Below are 11,205 nucleotides of genomic sequence, written 5' to 3' on the forward strand. Positions count from 1 at the left end.
GGCTGTTTTGTGTCAGCTGTGCCCAGCTCTGGGCCCCTCCACTCAGGAGGGACATGGCAGGGCTGGAGTGTCCAGGGAAGGGAACAGAGCTGGGACGGGTCTGGAGCCCCAGGAGTGGCCAAGGGAGTTGGGAAAGGGGCTGAGCCTGGAGCAAAGGGGGATCAGGGGGGACCCTGTGGCTCTGCACAACTCCCTGACAGGAGGGGGCAGCCGGGGGGGTTCGGGCTCTGCTCCAGGGAACAGGGACAGGAGGAGAGGGAACGGCCTCAGGCTGGGCCAGGGGAGGCTCAGGGTGGACATCAGGAGGAATTTGCATGGAAAGGGTGGTCAGGCCTTGGCAGGGGCTGCCCAGGGAGGTTTGGAATCGCCATCCCTGGAGGTGTCCAAGGCAGGGCTGGAGGTGGCACTCGGTGCTCTGGGCAGGGGACAGGGTGGGGATTGGGCACAGGATGGGCTCGATGATCCTGGAGGGGCTTTCCAGCCTCAGGGGTTCTGGGATTCCTTTTCCTGAAGAGCAGTACCTGGGATGCTCTGCCCTGACCCCAAACTGCAGCTCTGTTCCCCTTGCCRTCACTTCCCTCTCAGGGATCCCAGGCACAGCCTTGCTCTGGGATTAAAAACCCCCCAAACCCTGCGCTGACCAAAATCGTGGCTACAGGATTCCTGTGGTGTCCCCCTCTGGCCCCGTGTGAATGAAGGCAAACCTCAGTTCTGTGAGCAGCTYGGGATCACCTTGAGCCCAGCGGAGCCTGTGATCGTTCTTGGCCTCCCGGGAGCCCAGAGGATCCCAAAGCGGGTTCTGTGCACGCAATAACATCCCTGATTGTGCCTGAATGCCGGAGCCTCCCAAGTGGAGCAGGTTCATGGGATAGATGGAAACCCCTCGTGCTGGGAGCGGAGTCTTTCCGCTCTCGTGGTGGGCCTGGGAGASAGGAAAGCTTTTCCCAGCTCTTTTCCTGATCTGGGTGTTTTTTCCCTCGTTGCCCTTTGGGTTTGGTCGCAGTAGGTCCCATTCCTGAGCTAAAACATTCTTTAACATGTTGTCCTTAAAAAACCCGTGGCTTTTCCACCTCCATCCCAGGGCTCTGGGAGTCCTCCATCTCTGAGTGACCTGACCCCTTTGGAAGCTCAGCTTTAATCCTGGGAGTCTCCTGCCTGGGGCTTCCTGATCCTGCACCTGATTTCCTCCTTATCACACACCCAATTTCCTCCTTCACTCACCTAAATACTTCCTTATCCTATCCCTCATTTCCTCCTTACCCACCCCTCATTTCTTCCTTACCCTCCCCATATTTTTTCCTTATCCCACCCCTCATTTATTCCTTATCCCACCCCTCATTTCTTCCTTATTCTGCTCCTCATTTCTTCCTTACCCTCCCCTTATTTCTTTCTTATCCTCCCCTCATTTCTTCATTACCCTCCCCTCATTTCTTCCTTACCCACCCTCATTTCTTCCTTACCCTCCCCTCATTTCTTCCTTATCCCATCCCTAATTTCTTCCTTACCTACTTCTCATTTCTGCCCTTCTGGAACAAGGCCAGGACTTTCCAGGCTTTGTCCCAGGCCACCCTTTGGAACGGAGGCTGTCCCAGCACAGGTTGCTCAGAATTGCTTTCTCCAGTTTAAATATAAAAATCAGAGCATCTCTGATGGAATTAGTGGTGTTCAACATGAAATATCTCAAGGGCAGGAGATGAAAAATCACCCCAAATCAAGTGAAGAGGTTTTTTTTCCATCAGCTGCCACCTGGTTGGGCAGGCGCTGCCAGGGGCTGGTTTGAAGGTTCATCCATGGGTTTATGTTTCCAACACACACCTCCCCTCCCTCCCTCTGATGTGCCATCAGAGGCTCTGTCCTCCTGCAGCCCATGGCCTCTGTGGCTGTGTTTAACCTCTGGAAGGCTTTGGTTGGCTGGATCCAAACTGCATTCTGGTGGCATTGTTTGTGTGGATCCATCCTGGATGGCCACCCTGGCATGCCCAGCCCTGGCACAGGTCAGTCCATGGACACAGAGGCACAAACCCCACATGCCAGTCAAGCTTATCTGCAGGGATTTACCCAGCCAGTGCCTTCCCTGGGTGCGGCAGGAAAAGCCAAACGATCCCTCTCCTCTTGCCAGGGCTCCATGGGGCTCCTTGAAAGCTCCTGCCTGGGAATCTGCGCCTTGAGAGGGAAGGCTCCTGCTCCGAGAGCCTGTGGGGCAAGGGCTGGGCTCCCTGAGCACTTACTGGTCAGTGGGGTGGGAAACGGGTGTGGATCACCACTATGGGGGAAAGAAAGTTCCATGCCTGCCGTTCCTGAAACCCACATGGGGGAAAACATTCCTGTGCCTCCCATTCCTGAATCCCACTATGGGGGAAAACATTCCTGTGCCTCCCATTCCTGAATCCCACTATGGGGGAAAACATTCTTGTGCCTCCCGTTCCTGAATCCCACTATGGGGGGAAGAATCTTCCTGTGCCTCCCATACCCAAATCCTACAATCCCATATTGGGGGAAACATTCCTGTACCTCTCGTTCCTGAATTCCACAATCCCACACTGGGGGAAAGCATTCCTGTGCCTGCCATTCCTGAATCCCACAATCCCACATTGTGGGGGAAACTTTCCTGTGCCTCCCGTTCCTGAATCCCACATTATTCCCCCCTCCCCCCAACCCCACCTGGCAGCATCCTGCCCCTCCCTTCGGCTGACACTGCCTTATCTCCATCTGTGCTGTGCTCCCACTGCTTTTCCACAGCTTTTCCCTGGCTCCCGATATCTGCCAAGGGCACAGAGTCACTCCAAGGGGGCACTGAGTCCCTCCAAGGGCACAGAGTCATTCCAGGGGCATAGAGTCCCTCCAAGGGGGCACGGAGTCCCTCCAAGGGCACGGAGTCCCTCCAAGGGCAGAGTGTGACTCCCTTTCCCTCTTGAAGCAGCTGGAGGGGGCAGAGGCGGTTCAGCCATGGCAAGAAGGTGTGCCTGAGCCTCGGGGTGCCACAGCTGCCTCCCAGGAATGCGGTGCCGGGGGCCAATCCACCCTCACATGGAGGTGGGAATGTGCCCAGGGAGGTAGGAATGTGCTCAGGACCTGGGGCTGACAAAGGGGTTTTACCCCACTGGCTCTGCCCCTCCTCTGCCCCCTCTTCCCTGCTCTCCCTGCGCCGCCGGATTTGGAAGTTCAGTGAATTTTTATCCATGGGCAAAGCACGGGGGGAAAACAGGCCCTGGTGTGGGAAATGGGCTCGTGGGAGCAGGGCTGGGCTGCCTCGGTCAGCGGGGCAGGGAGGCAGCATCCGACAGAAGCACTCCCACAGGGAACCATCCTTCACCCTTGGGTGCCCTCCTGTCCTGCCTTGGGCAGCTCAGCCTGACCTGGAGGGGTTGGTTGGAAGGGAATGCAGAGGAGAGGAGCAGATCAGATCAGAGGGAAGGGGCTGTTTCAGGGGTGGTCTGGTTCCCTCTTCCCTCGGTTCCTCGGTTCCCTCTTCCCTCAGTTCCTCTGGTTCCTCTGGTTTTCCCTTCCCTCTGTACAGATTTGGGGACTCATCTTGTTCTATGGGCAGACACCTCCCACCATCCCAGGTTGCTCCAAGCCCTGTCCAGCCAAGCCTTGGATAGATCCAGGGATGAGTAGAAATCTCTCCAAGTAGGTACCAATAGTAGCTGGTGCTCCCTCCTCCCCTTTGGAAAGCCAGCACTGGGAGAACAATTTGCATTTTAGTGATCCCCAAGTGCAGGTCTGTCATCTCTTAACCCTATGCACAAGTTCGGCTGCATTTTCCAAAAGGGTTTGTTTGGTTTTTTTTTTTTTTCAATCAGGATTTTTTTTCCTGATTTTTCCTTGATTTCCCAGCCCTGTGGACAATTTAATTTCTTGCTGGTCCAAGTTTGGTTGGAGCCCAGGAATTTGCAAACCGTGGCTCAGACAAAGCATCTCCAAAATATTTCCTTTTCAGGAAAAAGGCTCCCAGGCCCGGAGCCACCCGCAGGGTTGTTGACACTGGTGCTGTCTCACATCCCATGAATGTGCTGCACCCCGGAGGGAGCCGATCCCTCCTTCCCCAGGTGTGGGAAGCACCCAGGGACGATGGTTTCCCTGGACACAAACACCCTGATCGCTTCATATCCAATTGTTCCATTTTTGGGGTCTCTGGCAGCACCCCCTCTCCTGGGCTGGGCCATCCCTCTCTCTTGTGGGGTTCGTGGGACAAACCCCCGCTGTCCCCTGGCAGCCGGGAAGGAAAGGTCCTGCCGGGAATTTGGGGCAGGCTGTGCTGACATCTATCGGCAGCAGCTCCTTCCCAGGCAGCCCAGCCCTTGCCTTGAGGCCTCGATCCACCAGGATTCCGCGTGTAACACTCGGGACTGAGCCGGCAGTGTCACTGAAACTGCGGGAAAAACAAAAACTCTCCAACAAYATCTTAATGTTAGAAAGTCAAGGCATTGCTTCATTTTCTGGTCAGGATGTTTTTGTGGCCAGGATGTGCCACAGAAATAATTTCATCCACACACAGCCCTGATGTGCAGAGAAAATTKTTCCATGACACATGGATTTTACAAGATTTTCTCTGAAACTTTATACAGTCAATCTATAGAATTTTATTGGTTTAATGTTCATTGGTCCAACGTTTGGAGTTCTCAGGATTTGGCATTGATAGTTTTTGATGGGCACTGATGGCTTTTGATGGTCTTTACTTTTTGTGCCTCTCCGTGTCTGTTAAGATGTGAAGCTCCTTAGCTCTCACCTGGCAGAACAATGCCCTGGAAAGAAACTTTAGCACYCTTCCCCCAGGGCAAAGGCAAACAAAATCTTTGACTGAAGTCATATAAAAAGTTTTAAACTGGTGTATTTTCTAACAGCAGCATTCCCTGGGCAGTTCAGTGCAGACCTAGCGCCCTGTGACCTCCAAGCCTCTCCTCATTGTGGTGCTCCAGAGCCTGATTTTAGATTTTAATCTTTGCCCGCAGCATCTGCTGTGGAACTGTGCGGGAATCGGGCAGGCACGCAGAATGATGGAGCCTGTCTTCAGTCCAAAGGTGCATTTGGATTCCTGACATGAAATATTCAGGGAGTTTGGCATTCGAGGCTGGAATTACCAGAATGAGGGAGAGAAGTGCTTTTCTCGCATGGAAGGGGTGAAGTGCAGGAACCGAGGGATTGGAAATGGGAGTAAAGGGGGAGACAGCAAGGGAGGGGCGTGCAGAGAGCCGGGGTGAACCCCCCTTCCTGAGCTGGGAATTGCAGTGGGAAGGTGTTGGGATTTCAGTAAATAAACAGTTGTCCACACAGCAAATATGGGGAGGAGCAAAGCCCTGGCTCTTCCCAAGCCTTTTGCACTTCCTCCCACTGCATCTAGAAGGGGGTGGATTCCCCCATCCCTGGAAATGTCCAGGGCCAGGCTGGACATTGGGGCTTGGAGCAACCTGGGACAGTGGAACGTGTCCCTGCCATGGCAGGGATGGGATGGGATGAGCTTTACAGTCCCTTCCATCCCAAACCCTCCTGGGAGTCTCTGACTGCCCGCAGGGTGCTCTTTAAAGGCCAGCTGAGGTTTGGGGCGCCGTGGTGGCTTTAACCTAATCAAATGGCAAGCAGCCATTTCCTGGAGCACCACTCATTTGAGGATTCTCGAGGTCGGGGCCGCCGCCGCCTCCCTCGCGCTGAGGGAACGGTCCGGGAGCGGAAAGTGCGGAGCTCAGCAGGGCAGGGACAAATCCCCGCTGTCCCTCTCTGGCAATCACCCGCTCCGGAGGGCGCTGGGAGCCCCAGCCAGCAATTCCCACCGGGAGCTGCCCAGCCCCTTCCTCTGGGAGCGCTGAGCTCTTTCATTGCACCGGGGATGATGTGGGGAGCCGTCAGACAAACCAAATCACCGCAGGAGTCTGCGGGGCACTGTCACTGCAGGGGGAATAAAAACACCAGCGTGGAGGCGGGGAGAGGTGGATCCTCGGGATTCCGCCCACGGAGAGAGGGAAAGGCGGCTTTTGGCTTTCGCAAGGTTTTTTCACACCTCCAAATGTACCTTTCCCAAAGGACGATTGCGAAGGGCGACCTCACCCTGCGGAGCGCCCGGGGCCACGCTGCGCAGACAGAGCGTGGATGGCTCCCCAGGAAGCCTCTCCCCAGCGGGGAGGTGCGGGGATCGCGGCGATCCCGGCTGGGGCTGTGGGGAGGCGATAAGAGCCCGAGCCCGGAGCGTTCTGGCGCGGTTATCTCGGTGCTGTTTGCTCAACTGCTGCATAAGGACATTTTTTTGCCAGGCGTTAGCAGCGGGTGACTCAGTAAATCCGGTTGCACAAGGCTCAGAGGGCACTGCCTCTGCTCTGCACGGCGTTATCGGGGCCTCAGCAAGCCCGGGGTTAAACAAATATACACGGGGACCTTGCAACAGCACCGAGGTGACTGATCCTCCCCGGGGCTTCTGCCTCTGCCACCCGAAATTGTGAGAAACCGAAGCGTCACTTCTACGAAGCTGGGGTTTGACTGGGCTTGTACCACAGCCCCGTGGCACTGGAGGGTGGAAATCCCACACTGGGAATGCTCTGTGGGGTGTCAGCACTGGGGGGTTGCTGATGCACCCTCCAAAACTGCAAACAAACTCGGGATGATCCCCTTCTTCCTTTCCTGAAAGGTTTTGTCTCGCTGCTGAGGAGACAAAGCGGATCTTGTTTGGCTTTTCCTTAAAACTGGCAAAGCTGAATTCCTGTCTGCTTCCCAGCATGGAATTTGGGGTTTTTCTGGAAGGGAACACTAATTTGCCTGTGTTTTTGGTAAGGGAAGATGATACTTCTGTGGCTTTTTAAGGCTCTAAGGTTTAGGCTGGCCCAGTCAAAACTGGCCTAGAACACTTCTGTAATCCCAGGGCTCCGTTTTGGACATTTTGGGAATAAAAACAAGTGGGTGTCAGATGCTGGATCGGGGGCTGCTGAGCAGAGTCCTGAATGTTGGGTTTGACTTGGGAATGAGCCAGTGTTCAACAGACAGGCCATGGGTTGTCTGCTCTTCCCACATGAGCTCTCCTTGGGTATCTCCCAAATCCAGGGTTTGTGCTGGGAGTGCTGGGATGCTCCTCCTCCTTCTCCTCTGGACTGCTGCTCACCAGCTCATCCTCCTCCCTCTGGGAAGCCTGGCAGGGATTCTGGTGAATCTGCTGACTGCTATGGAAAAATCCCGTCTGGCCTGGGAGGCAGAGGGATTTCTCATTTTTTCCTTCTCTGGTTTTGCTTCCAGTTGAAGGGGGAAGATTTGGGGATTTCATGGTGTCACACAAGTTTGGGCTGGACCTTTGTGCTGGAATGTCATTGGGGCCATCCCTCGGCTGGGGTGGGTGAGGGGTTCCAGGTTGGAAGCTGGGATTTGAAAATCCAGGTCCAGCCTAAAAGCTGGACTAAAAACCAGCCCCTGGATGGGGCTCTGAGCGTGGAAGCAGAAAACTCCGGGTGGGCAGCGTTGGATCTGATTTGAAACAACTCAGTGTACAAAACAGGCGCCATCGTGCCTTGGGAAGGAATGTCCAAGGCCAGGTTGGATGGGGCTTGGAGCAGCCTGGGACAGTGGGAGGTGTCCGTGCCCAGGGCAGGGCTGAGGCCAGGGATGGGATGAGCTTTAGGGTCCCTTCCATCCCAGCCATCCCTGGATTGTTGTGAGCGGACAGCCCCGAGCCCTTTCCAGGATGATTTCTGTACATTTGGAGTGCAGATTGCGGGTGGCTTTTGAACCTGGGAGACTGAATTCCTTTGCACCGTGAGATCTGTGGGGTGCTGGACCAGCTCCCTCTATTTTCTCAGCTTTGAGATGGGACTCGTGGTTCGGTTGTGTGGGTATTCTGTGAAAATCCTATCGGCCGTGATGGTGGTGATCAGCTCCCTGGAGAGCCCAGCAGGTCCAGCAAAAGCAGCTCCTGCCTGCAGCTTTTGTCTCACCCCTCTCCAGAATTAAATTCCCCCATATTTACCCCTGCATACAGCTCTTCCCATGCTTTCCCTTGCCCCAGGTCGGTACAAAGCCTTGGCCCCACTCCAGCCCCAGTAGAATATTCCCCCAAATGCCATCCCTGAACCAATCCTGCCATGCGGGCAATCCCAGCAAACACCCACATTGTGACCGTTCTGTTCCCCACTCCAGCTTTGTTTTTGGAGTCTGTCGGGGCTGCAATTCCCAGAGGTGAAAGGCTGCTCTGGATCCGTGTCCCACATGCCCTTGCAGCTCGGCGTTCCCTTTGTTCCTGTTAATCTCCACGCGTGCAGCTCCGGTGCCTTTGGAGGGCTGGATAACCGGCCTTTCAAAACTGCTTATAAGGACAAATCCCACAAAGATAACATACTTCGAGCTTGTGTTGGGAGCCATCAGAGGCTGGCATTTCTTCTCCAAACATCCCTGGAAGCTGGACATCTTTGGTTGGTTGGGTTTTTGGCTTTGCAAGCCAGGAAAATTCCATCAGCTGGGAAAAAAATAGCCCAGCTTTGAGCTCCTGGTGCCGGCAGAAAGAACAGCGTCAGCTGGGCAGGGATGGGGCCCACTGCACTCAGGAGGAGTGAATTGTGCTGCACCCTCGGCCTGCCCAAATCCCCATCCCTGAGGAGAGATGCCCAGCATGTCGGGCTGGATGGGGCATGGGCTCGGAGACACAGCCGGTTCCCCCAAGACCAGCGGGAACCCGTGCAGTTCATTAACGAGGTTCTGATGGCTCCTCAGCCTGATCCCGATCCCAGACAGGATCCCAGACAGGACATGTTCCTGGGAGGCTTTGGAAGGCTGCTCCCACATCCCCCATCCTGCAGAGGGCCGGACTTTGAGCAGGTCCTTGTAGGGCCCCTTTGATGTCCCTCAGTCCCACATTCCTGAGTCCTGAAGTCACAAAGCTGCCGGTGCCTTGGTGCCTTCCCCATACCGGCGGGATGTTCCTGCCCTTCCCCGGGCTCCCTCAGGACATTCCTGCCCATCCCAAGCACCGAAGCACCCAGCAGCTCTCCCCTGCTCCAGGGACAAACAGCATTCACGTTCCAGATTTCCGCGTGTCCCTTCTCCAGCACCAGATCCCAGATGCGCTTGTGGTGCATCTAATTTCTGGAGGGTGCCCACAGATATCCCGGTTTTGCAGTTGGAAGAGGCTGTGAGAGGCCAGCGCCTCTCTGACCGGTCAAATGCAGTTTTCCTGCTCTGCAGAATGCAGCTCAGCTCCTGCACATCCTGCCATGTCCAGTAACAGCCCAGTTTCCTGAAGGACGGCCCTGGGCTGTTTGCACGCTGCTGACTCACTCAGGAACCGGCAGGTGCTGAGGCTGGTCTTGACCTTCAGGTCACTGTACTGGGAGGATGATTTTCCTCACCAGACCTTTCTCAATAAGGTGCTCATGTTTTTCCAGCCTGGAATGATTCTTTCTACCCCTTTTTATTTAAAAATAACCCAATTTAACCCCAGCATCTTCTGGCATCCCTGGCAGAGTCACCAGGGTGGGATTCACCAGCTCGGGTTCAATTGTGATGACAGGCTTGGAGGAGAACTCGGCACTGCCAGGGAATTATTGAGGTTGGAAACTTGCTGATGTGGATTAATAAATTGCACACATGGAATGAGCTGGGAAAACTGGAATTCAGGAACAAAGAGTAACCAAATGTGACCCTCACCAGCATCTCATCCTCACAGAGACCTTGGTGCAGCGCTGGCCACACGTGACCCAGCATTCAGTGCTTCCTGCAGAGCGTTATTCCCATTTTTCCCTCACGTCTATGTCACTGACAGCAGCAGAACGCTCTGTCCCTGGGGCAGGGCCCAGGGACACCGTGGCCATCTCTGCCCCAGCCAGGACCGCTCTGTGCCGGGCTCTTCCCTCCCCGCACCTGGAGCCCATCGCCATGGAATTGCTTCCCTCAGCTGCAACATCCTAAAATAGCTGCTCCGGTTTCTTTTAAAAATAGTCCGTTCTGGGTGTCATTCCCGGCTAAAAATGTGTCTCCAAGTCCTGCTGGGACAGGGGAGGGGACAGAGGCCAGGCGGGAGCATCAGCGAGGTGACAGTGCCACCCCGGCCATGTGCGAGCCATGCCCTTGAGCTGCCCCGTTTCAGAGCTGGGCACAGGAGCTGTGGGGCTGGTCTGGGTGCTCAGGATTGTTTGGAAAGAGCGGCGGAGAAGGAGGATGAGGAGGAATGTGCTGGCTGCTGGTGGCCTCCATGGGAAGGAGGATGCACGGAGTCAGCCAGGCTGGGGAGGCTGCAGCTTTTCCTGGGCAGCAGTGGGATGGTGACACAGCACCTGTGGCTCCTGGGCAGGCAGGGATGGGAATTTCGAGCAGATCGGGGCTCAGTTCCTGATGTAAATTCAAAGGGATCGAATCCTTTGATAGTTGCTCTTGCTGAGGGGTTTCTTGCATTGGGGCTGCTCCTGCTCCGAACTGGAACCATAAAATCCCAGATTGGTTTGGGTTGGGAGGATCTTAAAGCTCATCTCATTCCAGCCTCCTTCCATGGGCAGGGACACCTTCCACAAGAATCACAGAATCCCAGAACGATTTGGGTTGGAGGGACCTTAAAGCTCATCCCATTCCACCCCTTCCTGTATCCCAGGCTGCTCCAAGCCCTGTCCAGCCTGGCCTTGGACACTCCCAGGGATCCAGGGGCAGCTTCTCAGGGATGTGGTGCCCAGGGCCACAGGAGCATCAGAAGGTTGAGAGGTGACCCCAGGAAAACCCGTGGGATCCCTGGAATTGTCTGAGCACAGCAAATCCCATCGGCACTGAGCCCAGGAGGGTACACTGTCCTTGTGCAGGTCCTGCTCAGGAGGTCCCTGCAGAGCCTTGTGAACCTCAAAAAAACCCCCAGAAAGGTTCTGCATGGTTTTTAGAGCAGCACTGCATCCCACAGACTCGAGGAATGATTTCGTTCACACCCTGAGCTTTCAGGGCTCCCTCCTCCAAGCTGGGTTCAGTGCAAACACCCAGCACATCTGCCACGAGCCACTGTGGGTGCCTGGGATTGTCTCCCTTCTCCCCCTTCCCTGGGGAGAGACCTTAGGAGGTATTTGGAGGTAATTACTGCTTTTATTCGGTGCTAAAGCAATAATTTTAAGAGATACGCTGGAAAACCAGCAATTTCCTGCCAGTGAGTGACAGATGTTTTGCCGTGTTTGAGATGTGCTTTCAGCCTCCTACTAATTACCATGACACAAATTGGCAGGAGTTTTTTTCCCAGGCTCCCAGCTCTAATTTTGCCCCTTTTTTGTG

This window comes from Malurus melanocephalus, unplaced genomic scaffold (genome assembly GCF_030028575.1).
Source record: "Malurus melanocephalus ecotype Western Australia unplaced genomic scaffold, MMel_1.1 scaffold_1204, whole genome shotgun sequence".
Classification (NCBI taxonomy): Eukaryota; Metazoa; Chordata; class Aves; order Passeriformes; family Maluridae; genus Malurus; species Malurus melanocephalus.